Here is a 17,271-nt window from a genome sequence, read left to right on the forward strand (position 1 = left end):
TCAATAGACAATATACAATACCGTGCTATACGCTACAATGTATTATCTCGGTGTTCACCGTTTCGCCCCATTACTTGCACTCACTGGAGACACTGGATGGCTACCAAGTAACTGTCATTTTTATGAGGCCCGCATGGAAGATCGGGAAACTGAATGTGTTAGCCTCATAAAATAAAGTCGTTACTTACTTACTTACTTACTTACTATACGATATTTGAATAGGCTTATTTTATTCAGTGATAATAGGATTACTAAACGCGTCTTCAACATGGACTAATTGGTGCAGTGACGTTAAAACAGCTATGACAAAATTGAACTTGGTCGGTCATTTTGAGAACAAAACCGTTATAAGCAAAGATTATGTTAAAACCAGGATAACTCAATATTATACGGATATTTGGAAAACTGACATACAAAAAGTACCGAAATTACGAACCTATGTTACCCTTAAGGACAATTTTATAACAGAAAAATATGTAAAGTTAAATTTGAATAAAATGAAAGATCAATGTTATCTCAGTTTAGGTGTGGCATTCTCCTGTTAAGGATTGAAACTGGACGTTATATCAGTGAAACACCAGAGCAGAGAATTTATTTGTTTTGTACCGATAATAAAATAGAAGATGAAAAGCACTTTTTAGTCCAATGTCCTTTTTACAACAACATCAGAGTAGACATTTTAGTGAGCAATTCATGAATACAGATTTTATGAACATGAACGATGATATGAAAATGAAATATCTTGTTGTAAGTTTCCCACGAAAAATAGCTAAATACATTGTAAATGCTTATCTAAAGAGAAAGAAATGTTTGTTTAATCGTTGAAATACTTATCCTGCAATATTGATGTGTAACAGTTTAATAATTTCATGTGAACTACATGTAATGTATATATGTTTCAGGTGACTTATTGGTCCATTGGGCCGGGTGTTATGTTCAATTATTTAATTTCGTTATTTGTAAACTGTGATACGCATGTCACTATAATAAAATATTTATTTACTTACTTACTATATTGTTGTTTTCAACCGGTTTGAATTGTTGTTATAAAGATGAAAAAAAGCTATATATAATAAAAACGGAAAATGGACTTTCTGAGTTGTGTGTTTATAAGAACTAAAGGATTTTTAATTAAATATCGGAGATAAGTAACTATACGGACGATTATACTACATAGAAAACTATAACACAGAATTGTCTGATAAAATATTATTATGGAGACGAAAACCCACCTCCCCCCTCCAGGACCACCTTTAAAACCCCGCACCACAATACATTGAGAGTTAGACTGATGGACATTTACATTTCAGAGTGGCGGGCTAAAGTGAACGATAGCCTAAAAGTTTAATATTATTCAGGGAAATAAAAGAAAAGAATGAATTGCCAAAGTATCTATTAATAATTAAAAATAAGAAACATAGACAATATTTATCAAAGCTTAGAATGTCATCTTATTCTAAATGTAGAATGCTGCCAACATAGATATATAGAAAGACAAAACAGACTGTGGGAATTATGCGAGCAATGTAAAGTAGAAGATGAATATCATTTTGTCATGGAATGTAGCTTTAATAATACATTACGTATTTGGTATATCCCAAGATATTTCCGGGTTAGACCAAGCATGTTTAAATTTGTTGAACTGATGAAAACTTAGAGTAAATCATTGCTTTATAAAAATTTCAGTGTGTATAAAATATGCTTTCCATAAACAAGAATTTTTAAATGCCGCGTAGAGGAAGAACTACGCATGTATTGCATTTACTTGTATTCGGAAAGAGCACTATGAGTAACACTTTGTTAATCGATTCATTAAAAAGTGATATTAACTTTTGAAACACTCATAAATTGTGATGTTGATGTCGATGTGCTATATATATATATATATATATATATATATATATATATATATATATATATATATATATATATATATATATATATATATATAAGACTGAATAAATTTTCTGTTCTATAAAAGTACTGGTACTGATACTTAATTGCTTAATTCCTAAAAAAGGTTAGTGAGACTATTCTCTCCCTTACCAGTTCCTCCCCTAACGTTTCCTCTCTGACGGTTCTTACCCTATTTTAACCGTCTGCATATTTGCAAATAAACATAGAACATAAAATGCACTTAATATAAAACACATTCTTTTCTGTACGAAATCTGCTGTGGTCATAGTATTATTTTTACAATAGGTTTACGTCTAAGGCCGTCTTACAATTGGTCTAGATTTATGTGTTTGATCATGGTCATGTAAATACATCATTAAATAAAGAGAGAGACGCTTGTTTTGGGTTGAGTCCATTATGTTTTATCTAGGGGTGAAATGTGAAACCGGTATGCCTAAAATACGAAAGTGAGATTTTTGACGAAAGTGAGCGAAAGTGAGCGAAAGTGACTTTTAAAATTTGAATTGTACCGTTTTAATAGAATTTTACTGCAGTATAGTAAAATTGCTATTTGCAGACGTATATTATAAGAAACTTATAATATTTCTTTTCAAAAATAATCACTATGATGATTAAATCGCCATTTATTTGCATAATTTCTATGCACAAGTTCTGAAACTTTCCTTTCGCTCACTTTGAAAAATACGAAAGTGAATTGTAAAATATTAAATAAAGAAGTCTACTTATAGAGTTTAAATTGAAATTTATACTAAAATTGCAGTTTGTAGACGTATAGTATCAGAAATATATAATATTTATTTTCAAAAATAATCATTATGATGATTTAATCACCATTTGTTTGCATAATATCTATACACAAGTTCTGAGATCTTCCTTTCGTTCACATTAAATAATACGAAAGTGACTTGTCAAATATGAAATAAAGCGTTGAATTGAAAGTTATACTACTAATATTGCATATTCAGGCCTAATTTAATACATTTTCAGTTTAAACTCTATTTCTAATAGTTTACTAGTCACTTTCGTATTTTTCTATGCCAGCAAAAAGGAAGGTAACTAAACTTGAATATAGAAATTAGGCAAATAAATGGCGATTTAATCATGATTATGGTTATTTATTATGACATATATAATAAGTTGCTAATAATATACGTCTTCAAACAACTATTTTACCGTAAACTTCTATTAAAACGGTGCAATTTAAATTTTAAAAGTCACTTTCGCTCACTTTCGCTCACTTTCGTCAAAAATCTCACTTTCGTATTTTAGGCAAACCCATGTGAAACCTTAATTTACAATTTATATAACATTTAATGTTTTCGATAATTTTAATATTTGTAGTAATTCTGGAGTTGTTTCAACATATTTTTTTCGGGGATTAAATTGTGATAAAAACAATTAAAGTCAGAACTGCAATGGAAATAACTTAGTCCACACCTTTGTTGATTTGATCACGTGACAATGTAAGCCAATGAAAAAACATCAACAAACAGGCAGCCATTCAGGAAGAGGGAGGGTTTATTTCAGAGCGATAATTTAAATGTACTAGCAAGGTTAAACTGTAAGTATTGATTTTTTATGCTTTATTTATAATGTAGATAAGTATTTATTTAATGATGTGCTTGATTTTCAATTGGCAGTTAGTGTAAACTATGATTTAGAATGACTAGGTGACCTAATTTACAAGCTGGCTGGCCGTTTTGGCGGGGAAAAATGGATGGTTTGTTATTGTTTGTATATATCTGTGTGTTGCCTGCTCTGAAGGTTGTTTATTTTTTATAAAGTGATTTCAAGTAGTAAATAGTTTGTGCATTAAACTTACGTAGCACCACGGACTTTAATTGACGATATAAAATAAATGAGCGAGAGTTGTTTCGTCGAACTACCGGTTAGGCGAACTAATTACTAAATTAGTAATTTTATAGGAAGTGGCTAGCCGTACGGGCCCGTACGGCTAGCCAAAAGTTCTAGCCGTACGTGAGTCACGTACGACTAGCCTGGACACACTGTATTGGCTAGCCGTACGGCACTTTTCAAAATTATATGGAAGTCGAAAATGCATTTGTTATTTTGTGTCTTTAAACAACGATTTTAATCAAATCTCCACATTTGTCCTAGCACTTACAAACTTGCTCGCATAATTTCAGTCGGCCATATTCCCTAGCCATGAAAGATAACTCCCTGTTTCCCTGTCTAAAATTCCACCAAATTATTCCCCTTTCAAATGAACTCAAAGAAGGGACCTTTTAAAATGACTTTGTATTTATTTATTCGATTTTTTGTTCAGAAACGGACAATTTTTTCTTTACCTTTGTTTAATTTGCTTTCTATCGATATATGGTTCCTCTGGTAAACATATGAGTTTTGATGGTAAACAAATGAATTTTCTGAACCGAAAGTAATCTAACACACATCGTTGCTGTCATCACATGTAAACAATACATTAAATCAGTAAGAATATTGAGATATTTGTTTGACTATCAGTTTCACATGTAAAATATTAATATGGAAAACAACTATGTGTAGTTTATGTGCATTGTTTTAATGTGTTTGTCTGATATTTTAGTTGTAAACGCCATGTACACTTAGTGTCGCTTCATAGCAACCGATTTAAAACGTGAGCGGTAACTGAACGAGATATGGCAAAGCGCATGCTCGCGCACTGACTTCCGCTCTATCGAAATATTGCATAGACGTATAGAGAAAGTTCGTAAGTGCCTAGTGTGTTCACTTTAATAAAGATGCTCCGCAATTTTGCACACAAAAAATACGATCGAGTAAGCGTTGTATAATCTATCTTAATAAAATTGAGTGTCAAATTAAGTTGCATGTTATTTATAACGTCCTTAATTTTCATGCTTATGATTTGTATGAAAGATGAATTGTTAAATCTGTTAATTAAGCACATGGATCGAATAAATAATGATCGGAGGGAAGTAAATAAATAAATAAAAAGAATATTAAAAAAAACAGTGAAAAGGAAAAATAATTTAATAATGCAAACTTTTCTTAATGATGGACGATGGACATACTTCTATACCGGCGGTAATTGACGCAATTATCAGAGCCCAACAACAATTTTTTTTCGGTGTTTTTTTTAATTCAGTTTAAAAATTAAACTTAATGAAACAAAAAAAGATTATTATCAAATTTTGTAAACTATTTCAATTGATGTTATTTAACTGCAACCAAACGCTATTTTTTCTCGACGTCTTGAGATGACAAAGTAAATTATTTACTGTAGCCAACACGTCGATCTAAAAAGTAAACATTCTTGACTAAAACCCTCGCTTAAAGTCATAATTAACATATGCACTTTCGCCTTCAATGTATATTTTTGAAAAGTGCCGTACGGCTAGCCAATACAGTGTGTCCTAGCTAGTCGTACGTGACTCACGTACGGCTAGAACTTTTGGCTAGCCGTACGGGCCCGTACGGCTAGCCACTTCCAATTTTATATTTCAGAACTCAATTAATGTACACACATGCCAATATGAGCCATAGCATGTAAACGTACATTACATAAAGAGGCAGAGCAACAGATAAGGTGCGTATTTGCGTATTTACGCAATTTATTTCATAAAATACGCAATTGATTTTTTAAGAATGCGTATCAAAACCCATTAAAAAAAATAAAAAACGCAATTGTCTTAAAAACCTGTGCGTATTGTCATTTTAATCACCGTAAAATTAATCTGTCGTATGCACGTAGTTTTGGACAAATAATAGCGATATGCATGCTATCCGAATATTACCGAATCAATGCTAACTAATCAACGGTCTCCGGTCTTCGACGGTCCCCGGTCTCCAAAGACCGACTAAGTTAAATCAATAAAGCATGACACCGTCGTTTGTCTACTCAGGTCGACGGTCTTTACAGGCCGGCAGAGACCGTTGATTTTGTGGAGACCGTCAATAAGTAGGTCCCACCTGTATCAATAGACGCTTTGAAAGCAATATGGCGTCGTACAAAAGGGAAAATGATTTGAAACAAAACAATCGTAAATAATAAAAAATCGGTCAGAAAACGAACTTGTTAAAAATATTCTTATGAAATATAACTTGAGCATTTTATATAAAAAATAAAATAATTGTGAAAAGTTCTAGTAAATTGTTAATCCTATTTTCTTTTTAAAACAGTAAAATTTCATTGATATTGAAACCATAAAATTTTCATAATTGAATACCCAATTGATCTTGAAATCATAGGGTATCGAGTTTTGGAATACCCAATTAAATGTAGCCAATACCCAATTCCAAAAGAAATGATGGAGTAATACCCAATTCACTTTTAAAGCTTATCTGTTGCTCTGAAGAGGCATAGCATACACATGCAAATAATATTAAGACAATTCATCTTAACAAAATGGAGAGAAGCACGCATTTTCAAGGACATGTATTAAAGACAAGATATTGGAAATTATAAAAATTATATAAACCTTATATTTATTTTTTTATTTAGTATAGTAGTTATATTCTACATATAAAGCTTAACTCAACACTAAAGATCTCAGTAAACAAAACAACATAAAAATAGATACATGTTGTGATGTACGTATAAAAGTGAAGCCTGAAAAAAGAAAAATGATTTAAAATTTACACAAATATAGATAAAGTGAAGTCTGTAAAAACATAAAAAATATTTTTCTTAATCTATGTTGAACTGTATCCACAAATGGTAAAAGCTTAAACAGAAGGACAAATGTTATCAATGGGAATAAAATTAACATTATAATTTATACACAGAAAAGTAAAACCTGGAAGAGAAAGAATTAATTATGTATTTTATAATCTGATTATATATACACAAAAAACAAGGCATACAAAAAATAAATGTAAAAATATTTTTCTAAAAACCCAAATTAAGAATATTTGTGTCATGATTTTGTACGTATTATTTAAAATACTTTATTCATCTCTATATAAACAATTGATACAGGCATAGCATTAAAGAGAATCTACTATGGTTTTTTTACATAATAAACAACAACAATCTTTTTTCATTCTTTATCATCACTCAATATAAAACTTAAAAACTGTCCTCATAAATCCTGTCGTTGAAGTTATTGGATTGTGGGTGCATAATCTCAGTAGTTGGGAAGTAGTCATTACATCAACCAGGCGTCAAATGAGGCTTTAATGTATTTTTTTTTTTTAATATTTTTTTTTCTCAAAACTTATTGAATTAATCCAATAACAAACAAATCATTATCAAAATAGGTATAATAAATAGACATACTTCTTCAATGTATTCTATTCATTAATGAAATTTTGTGTCATAATTTGATTACAACAAACAAATTGATGATAAAACCACTTTATATACATGAACCATGCCTACTATGCCTTTAATTTTAAAATAAGATTGACGAAACCTCTTTCGCACCTCTTCATAATGTAAGTCCGCCGAAACAGTAGTTTGACGAAACCACCATAATTCATATAAATCCATGGTAGCACTTTCTCTCGGGCCTAATTTTTGTTGAAACGGTGGTTTTTTGTCGATTTAGTAATTTTCTCTACTCTAAGTACTGGCATGTGTGGCGGACATGGTAAGGTGCCTAAATGTTGACATGGTCATTGTAAATATTCAAGGTTTATTCGCCTGTGATTTTCTTTCTTTTATGACAAATTTCAATAAATGGTCTCTTTCAAAAGGAAATACAATGTATACATTAAATTTTAGATTGCGCAGTTTCCTAAAAAAATTTTATCTTAAATTGCTAATCAAATAAGAAATTTTTGCTATAGCTTTTCCGTCGAAGCCAGGAGGCTAACTTGGGGTTCTTAAAGGGAGAGAAATTGCTGCTGGCATGGCCTTTGTGTGTTTTTTTTTTGCCGCAAAGGGTCAACTTGGGCTTATACTAACTCGGACCAGGTCAACTCGGCCTTCTATTAGAAACCTATTTCGGTATGGATTGTTAACATTGTTATGAAAAAAATTTAGGAGTGAATTACTATAGAAGTATTCAAAGGTATGATCGCATGACCAACAGAAATTGAAAAAGTTGGCAGTGAACACGTACGTGTTGTTTGAAATAATCTTTGTTAGGAAGAGATGTCGCGACAATAAATGTTGAATATTGGTCTTTAACTAGAATTTTTATGACAATAATGGTACTTGTTTTTTGCACTGTTTGTTCCTTGAAATTATCTTTGTTAAGAAGAGATGTTCAAGTTGAGACAATAAATGTTGAATAGTGATCTTTAAATTGAATCTTTATGGAAATAAATGTAATTGTTGTTTACACTGTTTGTTCCTTGGCGGCCAATGCAGTTTGAACAGTACGTTGTGCAAAGAGCAGATGAAGTGGGCACAGGAAATTGGCATTCTATAAGGAAATAATTCTGAATTTACGACAAATGTACCCCTATATGCTATAAATATATGCAAGGAATGCATTGCTTTCTTCACAGTTAATACACATTTGATCTAATTACGCACATGGGAAATCAATGTCAACAAACTTGTTTTGATGCACAGTACAAATTTATTCCTTTTACAATTCAGGGGGTTTTTTTTACGGAAAGGGGAAGATGCTGGGTGCTGGTAGGGAGGGGAAAGATATGTGAAAAATGTCGATTTGGGGAAAATTATGAGGTTAATAATTCTATAATATATCTTTTTTCCCCTAAAAAACTTTATCATCATGCAAAAAAATCTTTGTGGTGTGACATCTTATTATGTATGGTGGTGAATGGTTTTTATACTTCCATTATTGTATGAAATTTAATGCGGCATACTATAGGTGTAATAGTGTATCTGTGACACACTTCGGCTCCATACAAGTCATTTTCAATACAAAATATATTACTTTCATAAAAATAACCAAGAAAATGGCAATATTTTGTTAGCAACTGATTTCCAGAAATAGTACCGTTCAGTACAGGATATAGCTAAGAAAAAAATGGCAACCTCCATGTTGAGATTTTGCTTGCAGTTTCCGGCAATTTTTTTGGTTATTTTTGGCTGCAATTGGTGGGTTATCCTTGATAAAACTCAGAAAGTTAATATTTTAAACCATAATAATATTTTATTTGATTTAGTTCAATAGGAAAAAATAATGTTTCAGGAAATATCACTCATGTGGTTATATATACTTGGTTTTTATTGCATACAGTATCGCTTAACAATGGTATTTCTGTTTATGTCCACCTTAAAATTTGATGATTCTTTTGAGGAAATTTTCAGTGTTGTCCTGGGGATTTATCGGTCATGGATTGGGGATTACTTGTCTATTTTCTATTGGGAGCGTTGCCTTTTTACCAGTATCAGTTGTATAGGGGAAAACCACTGCAACAGAATTTTGTGCACACTATGAAATGTCATGACAATTTCCTAATGAGAAGCCCAAATTACTTCCCTTTTATGCTAGAGTTGCATTTCCTTATTAGTTTTTGGGTATATTTTTTGTTCCTATTTAATGAAAAGAACAAAAACTATTTGTTAAACATTTGACATTTTGGTTAAGAATTTATTTAAGAACTAATGCTAGAGGGAACAGATTTTTCGGGAAAAATAAATAATTATCTTCAGTCGGTAGCAGTATAGTCAGTGACATCGGCGCATGGAGTGCCTGTGACTTTTTGTAGGGGAAAAGATAGGGCAATAAATTAGAAAAGGGGGGAACCTAAAATCAGATTTAAACATGTGAAAATGGTATTTACCTTCATATTTGTGGAAGAAGAAATTATTTCAATTTGATTTGCCATGCGTGGCTATTGTGGGGAAATGCTTTTTCCTTGATTAAAGGAAAATGTTACAAAAGTTGGGTTGAAAATAGACACATGTTATTTTATATAAAGGTGACACATGTTTTGTTTAGCACTATTTAGGACGTTTGGGTGGTTAAGATTTAATAGATTGTTTTATCCTTTTTTAGGCATAATGTGCTTGTGAAGTTTAAAAGTTAAGTGTAGATGTGTTTATGGAGTTAAAGCATTGGTATTGGCACAACTAAGGCGTTGGGAGGCACAGATATAGCGAAGTGTTCAGGTAAGTAATTTGTTTTCTTTGTGGAAATCATGGGTTTGGTTGGAGCTGCTATCAACATTTATAGTGCTTGTGCATGTGTGTGCTTTTGTTGTTGATGAATACTTTTTCTTATTAAAAAAAAGAAATTATGCATTTGCCTTAATATTTGGCAAGAAATTGTTACTGAATTTTTTATGTGCATTTGTTTTTCTAGAAAAATTTAAAGTTGAAGAAAGAAAATTTGGTGTGCATAAAAAATATCCAACAGTCTGTTAAAGATTTAGTTGATGGTTGCTCGAAACGATAAATGTAAAATCTTAAGTTTCTATTTTTTACCAATTTTGGGAAGCAAAGTTTATTGTAAATAAGCATGTCTGGAAACACAAAAGCCTTAAAGCAAGGTATATGCTTATCTTTTTAGGTTAAAAAGTAATTGCATCAAAAACTGGTAGTAGGCATGTGTGGTGTTGTGTTCCTGTGACAGTCCCTTTATTTATCATTGTTTGCCTTCATTATTGTTCTTTTCCCCCTTTTTAGGTTTGGCTTTGTTTGTGGAGTTGAAGAGTCGATATTGGCAAATTTGGAACATTGGTAGATTGATAGTAAAGTGTGCGTGTTATTGGCAAATGTAGAACATAGGAAGATAAGGTTATAGTGCATTGTGCAGGTATGTTGATTCCCCCCCTTTCTAGCCCTTGACTAACATAATTGGTAGGTTTTTTTTTATAGAAACTTGCCATAAATGGGTACATGGAAGTGTTCAATTATGGAAAACTGAAAAATAATGAAGACTTTGTGATAAATAGTTTTCAAGATAATGAGATATTAGAGAACAAGTGACCCAAAATCAGTAGGGGTTCTCTAATAGGTATCACCAATCAGTATTTGAAATATGAAGACTTTGTGATAAATAGTTTTCGAAATTAATAATAGGGGTCATCTACTGCTTATGAACATTCATTAATAAATAAATAAACATGGAATTTCAAAATGCTGGACAATATATGGTTTGATAATCTGGTAACAATTAATTAATTGATAACTGAATTCTAATTTAATAAGACCTACATTTTGTATCTTCTATTAACCTTTAAAAGAACGAAAACAAAGCGCAAGGCATAATTTTCTGATTCAAAAACCAGACCATGAAAGAATTTTTTGAGTAGGGGTAAATTTTGTGAGTCGGTCGCGTTACTGCAAACAAACATTTTTTTAAAGGATGTCCTAACTATGTAAATTTGAAGCATTTTTCATAGACACAGCAGTTTGAACTTGTTACAGGGACTTTTCAATGAAAACGGCCAATTTTTGCAATATGCTAATGGGGTAAAAGGTTAAGATAACCTACACTAACATAATATTCTATAAATCACATATCCTGCATTCAGACTGTTCAAGCAGAAAAGAATAATTTTTCATTGACACATCTATAGTGTTACACTGTGTATTTGCACTATGTTTGTATAAACATATGATGCCACGTCAAAATATCAAAATGTTTGTTGACACTTAGAACCACATTCATGAATTTTATAAGCCTGAATTTTAGCTAATATTTTAATAAAAAAAGTCATAGACCTATGACAAGCTTTCTAGAAAGGACATACAGTTCAACTTCGTTCGCTCGAGCTTGGATGGCTCGAATACCTCCCTCCGCTCGAACTCATCGCCAAGTCCCGGCAAATTCCTATATAATATATATTGTTCTACCTCGGATCGCTCGAACACCCATGGCTCGAACTCTCGAACCTGATCTCTGGTCCCTTCAGAAGAAATATAGTGTAAATCACACCTTTTTGGTCGAACACAAACAGGCAACAAAAGTTGCATGTCGACAGGTTCTAAATAATTGACAGGCGCGACACATGTTTTTAACACCATGTGATGGTGACAAGGGCAATTAAGGTTAACTGATACAAATTAAAAGGTGTTGATACCAATTTGTTTGTTATGATAAAATTGTATATTTGCCGTCTTTAGTAATAATAAAAAGAAAATAACCCCTGAAATGCCAAAAGTCAATAAATGAATGACGTTTACCTGGACGGCTTTAATTACAACCGTGGTTCATGTAATGTGAATTGTAACAGTGTAATCTATTTATAGAATGATACTTGTATGTGTGTTTATTTTAGTAAATGACTACAAAAATATGCTGCTGTAAGATGTTCTTTTGTTAATATTTAATTAATGCATTGTTTAAAATAAAATTCATAATAAACATATAAATATATTTTGAACATTGTTCACAGTTTTAATGATTGCCCAATCGAACCCAACCAATTACAATATGCATGAATATAGATTAACACAGTATACCGTTAATACTGTTTCAATAGGATAATAATTCTAACTAGGACAATTCAACAAATGAATGTACTGCAAACAATTATATTGACGTATTTATCATTTGACCGATGTAGGTTTGAAAACCTAGAGGCCTTTGTTCTATGTAATAATAGTTCAACCTCGGTTGGCTCGAACTACCGATCTCTTGAACAAATTTGCACAGGCCCTCGGACTTTGAGCGAACGAAGTTCGACTGTATATTAAAGGAATTACATTGGCAGCAAAACTTTGGGACTTTAGCAAAATCTGTTATATAAATTGTAAAAGCTGTATATCAGTAATACATAATTTATAAATTTACTACTGTACATTTCAGGCACTCTACCATGCACTCTTGATGTAGAGTACTCCTACCCTTTGGATTATGCCCAGCAAGTGCACTATCCCAATTCCCTATTCTCAATATGTTGGTTCAATATATATTAGGACCCCAAGAAAGTTCCATGAGATTTGTGTTTGTGCAGAGGGATCAGGTTAGTTTGCCATAATATTTTTATGCCCCCGCCATGTAATGGCCGGGGCATATAGTGTTACCCTGTTCCGTCCTTCCGTCATTCCGTCCTTCCGTCATTCTGTCATTCCGTCATCATCAGTTTCCGTTCATTATCTTAGTAGCGGTTGCACACATTCAACTCAAATTTGACATATGGATATGTCATGAGAAAATACAGGTCAATTTCGAATTTGGTCATGGTTCGATGATTTTTGGCAGAGTTATGCCCCTTTTAATTGAAAATAATATGAAATTTTCAGTTTCCGTTCATTATCTCCCCAACGGTACAACACATTCAACTCAAACTTGACATATGGATATGTCATGAGAAAATACAGGTCAAGTTCGAATTTGGTAATGGTTCGATGATTTTTGACAGAGTTATGCCCCTTTCACTTGAAAAAAATAATATGAAATTTACAGTTTCTGTTCATTATCTCCCCAACAGTACAACACATTCAACTCAAATTTGACATATGGATATGTCATGAGAAAATACAGGTCAAGTTTGAAGTTGGTAATGGTTCGATGATTTTTGGCAGAGTTATGCCCCTTTCACTTTGAAAATAATATGAAATTTTCATTTTCCGTTCATTATCTCCCCAACGGTACAACACATTCAACTCAAATTTGACATATGGATATGTCATGAGAAAATACAGGTCAAGTTTGAATTTGTTAATGGTTCAATGATTTTTGGCAGAGTTATGCCCCTTTCACTTTGAAAATAATATGAAATTTTCATTTTCCGTTCATTGTCTCCCCAACGGTACAACACATTCAACTCAAACTTGACATATGGATATGTCAAAGGAATGCACAGGTCAAGTTCAAATTTGGTAATGGTTCAATGATTTTTGGCAGAGTTATGCCCCTTTCACTTTGAAAATAATATGAAATTTTCAGTTTCTGTTCATTATCTCCCCAACGGTACAACACATTCAACTCAAATTTGACATATGGATATGTTTTTGAAATGCCCAGGCCAAGTTCCAATTAGGTCATGCTTCAATGATTTTTGGCAGAGTTATGCCCCTTTTACTTAAATAATATGAAATTTACAGTTTCTGTTCATTATCTACCCAACAGTGTTACATATTCAACTCAAATTTGACATATGGATATGTCAAAGGAATGGGCAGGTCAAGTTGGAATTTAGTCATGGTTCGATGATTTTTTGGCAGAGTTATGTCCCTTTCACTTTGAAAATAAAATAGATACATCTTAGGAATAAGCAGTTTAAGTTTGAATTTGGTTGTGGTTCAATGATTTTGGACAAACTTACCTTTCTTGAATGTTGGAAAAATTTTGAACTTTCAGTTTCAGCACTTATACTTTTGTGGAAATGTATGTAGCCATTTTTTTGGCTACAAATATGAAATATGCTATTTTCAAAAGGTTTAGACTGAATAATTTCAGTGCCTTGAACATTGTATGAAAATGGTTTGTGTTAACATTGAAAAGTTTTAAGGGCTTTGAACTTAAAATGAAGAAAATAATTTGTGCAAACAAATTTGGAACTAAATATTATAACATTTGAAATTTTGGCTGCATGCGGGGGCATCCGTGGCATGATGACACATTTCTAGTTTGACATTTTATCATGAGCATATTGTAAAAAATATTTAAGAATATTATAAATATAAAGGTATTTTTTTGTAATTTTCTAATGTCAAATGTGTTCCTTTGCCATACATTTTTAGCTCACCTGTCACAAAGTGACAGGTTGAGCTTTTGTGGTCGCTTTTCGTCCAGCGTCCGTCCGTCTGCCTTCCGGCCGTCCGTCTGTGAACTTTTACTTTAAATGACATCTCCTCATAAACCATTAAGCCAATTTCATCCAAACTTCTCAGGAATGTTCTTTGGTGGTCACCTTTAAAAATTGTTCAAAGAATTTAATTCCATGCAGAACTCTGGTTGCCATGGCAACCGAAAAGAAAAAAACTTTAATTATCTTCTTTTAAAAAAACCCAAAGAGCTAGAGCTTAGATATTTGGCATGAAACATCTTCTAGTGAGTGCCTACCAAGTTTGTTCAAAAACAAGCGCCCTGGAGTCAAAATTGGCCTGCCCAGGGGGTCATTGATTTTCCCAATATGCATATAGTAAAAACTTAAAAAAAATCTTCTTTTAAAGAACCAAAAGAGCTAGAGCTAAGATATGTAGCATGAAACATATTCTAAAGAGTGTCAACCAAGTTTGTTCAAATAAAAGCCCTGGGGTCAAAATTGGTCCCGCCCCAGGGGTCATTGATTTTCCCTATATGTATATAGTAAAAACTTAAAAAATCTTCTTTTAAAGAACTCAAAGAGCTAGAGCTGAGATATTTAGCATGAAACATGTTCCAATGGGTGTCTACCAAGTTTGTTCAAATAAAAGCCCTGGAGTCAAAATTGGCCCCGCCCCAGGGGGTCATTGATTTTCCCCATATGTATTTAGTAAAAACTAAAAAAATCTTCTTTTAAAAGAACTCAAAGAGCTAGAGCTAATATATTTAGCATGAAACATCTTCTTAGTGAGTGTCTACAAAGTTTGTTCAAATAAAAGCCCTTGGTTAAAATTGGCCCTGCCAGGGGTAGGGGACGGCAGATCATTGTTTTTCATTATAAGTGTGTATATCATGAATCATCTTCTTATAGGTGTCTTCCAAGTTTGTTCAAATAAAAGCCCTGGGGTTCAAACTGGCCCAGCTCCGAGGGCCTACATACAGGTGAGCGACCTTAGGGCCATCATGGCCCTCTTGTATAAATATTCTTTTATGCCATGGTATTTTTCAGTTGTGAAAAGAATATTCAGTTAAAAATAATCTTAATTATGCCCCCTTCGAAGAAAAGGGGGTATATTGTTTTGCTAATGTTGATCTGTCCGTCAGTAGACCACATGGTTTCCGCTGATTATCTTGAAAACTATTTATCACAAACTCTTTAATTTTTCACATAGTGATTGGCCATAACTAGTAGATGGTCCCTATTGATTTTGGGGTCACTATGTTAAAGGTCAGGGTCACAGAGGCTTCAAATGTCAAGATGGTTTCCGCTGATTATCTTGGAAAGTATTAAGCACAAAGAAGTCATATTTCACATATTGATTGGTCATAACTAGTAGATGGCCCCTATTGTTTTTTGGGTCACTATGTTAAAGGTCAAGCTCACAGGGGTCTTAAATGTCAGAATGGTTTTAGCTGATTATCTTGAAAAGTATTCATCACAAAGTTGTCATATTTCACATATTGATTAATCATAATTAGTGGATGAACCATAGTAATTTTTGGGTCAAAGGTCAAGGTCACAGGGTCATCATATTTCTGATTTTGATTGGTGGCCTCTATTGATTTTTGGTCTATAGTTTTCTAATATCTGATTATCATTTGAAAACTATTTATCACAAAGTCTCCATTATTTTTCTTTTTTCCATAATTGAACACTTCCATGTACCCATTTATGGCAAGTTTCTGTAACAAAACTACCAATTATGTGTGTCAAGGGCTAGAAAAGGGGGCATATGTGTCGTTCGACATTCTTGTTTTAAGTTTCATTTTAAGTGCTATTTATATCCTATACAATTTTTTTAAACTTCTAATTTATATGTATTTTAGGACTTCATGGAAGTGTCAGTCTCAACATGCTCTGGAAAGTGGAGAAACAATGCAACAGGTTGCCAGTATTGTCCACAGTCATCAAGACATGGTCACAATATCCCACTGCTTATAGATGATCTAAAAAGCCATTGAAAGTCATTTTAATAGTAAAACCCATGAGGCCTGCTGCTATAAGGACTAATGCTATATTGACTAGTGTGTGGATCATATTAATTAATGGTTGCCTATGTCAGCTTACCAGTAACTTACTTCCATAATGTTAAAACATTTCATGTGATTGTGTTTTGTGTAATACAACATTTGTCATGTCACTTTAAGTATAGAATTGCATTGAACCTATGCATTTTATGAATTGATCAACTGTAATCCTGTCTTTATAAGTTTTTAAAGTCTTGATTTCAAGATAAATAAACAGTTTTAGTTGTTTGTGTGACTATATCTCATTGAAAATGACTGCATAAAATGTGAAGTGATAAGCTTCAGTACTTGCTGTCAAGTTTTAAATATTTTATACTTTTAGGATATGAAAACTATTTTATCTATGACAATGATAGATGAGTTAATTTTTTATGTTGATATTAGTGTAGAATGACTTTGTAAAATTTACATAAATCCTGAACAGAAGCATCAAAATCAAAGAAATTTGCATGGTAGCTAGGCGACTAAAATTTCCTTCAGTTAAAAAGGATTTTTAACAGGAAGAACATATTAAAATTAAAAAGACTCTGTATGTTTGATATCATTGTAACTCTTTCAGAACTTAATCTCCTGCATGCCTGAAAATTTGGAAATTTGGAAATTTATAACAAAATAATATATGATAACCCGAAGTGCAGTGCAGTGCAAAAGAATTAGTACTCTGAACTTCTTAATTTTTTGAGTAATTGCCCTTTGTGTTAATTTTCATACTTTAATTTCGTCTGGGCCATTTCTCTTCAAC

The 17,271-nt window shown here is 32.3% G+C and overlaps 1 long non-coding RNA gene across 2 annotated transcripts; it reads left to right on the plus strand.

Annotated features, from left to right (window-relative positions):
* Positions 1 to 3,286: 3,286 nt before the first annotated feature.
* Positions 3,287 to 16,757, plus strand: LOC132722628 (uncharacterized). 2 transcript variants are annotated; one of them, XR_009624632.1, is made up of 5 exons: positions 3,287 to 3,478; positions 9,801 to 9,913; positions 10,430 to 10,559; positions 12,558 to 12,714; positions 16,329 to 16,757. It is a non-coding gene; the product is annotated as an uncharacterized LOC132722628 (long non-coding RNA). The 2 variants fall into 2 exon arrangements; XR_009624633.1 differs by lacking the exon at positions 3,287 to 3,478 and adding an exon at positions 6,764 to 8,896.
* Positions 16,758 to 17,271: the final 514 nt, after the last annotated feature.

Source organism: Ruditapes philippinarum, unplaced genomic scaffold (genome assembly GCF_026571515.1).
Source record: "Ruditapes philippinarum isolate M1 unplaced genomic scaffold, ASM2657151v2 ctg993_1_1_1_1, whole genome shotgun sequence".
In the NCBI taxonomy this organism is placed as follows: domain Eukaryota; kingdom Metazoa; phylum Mollusca; class Bivalvia; order Venerida; family Veneridae; genus Ruditapes; species Ruditapes philippinarum.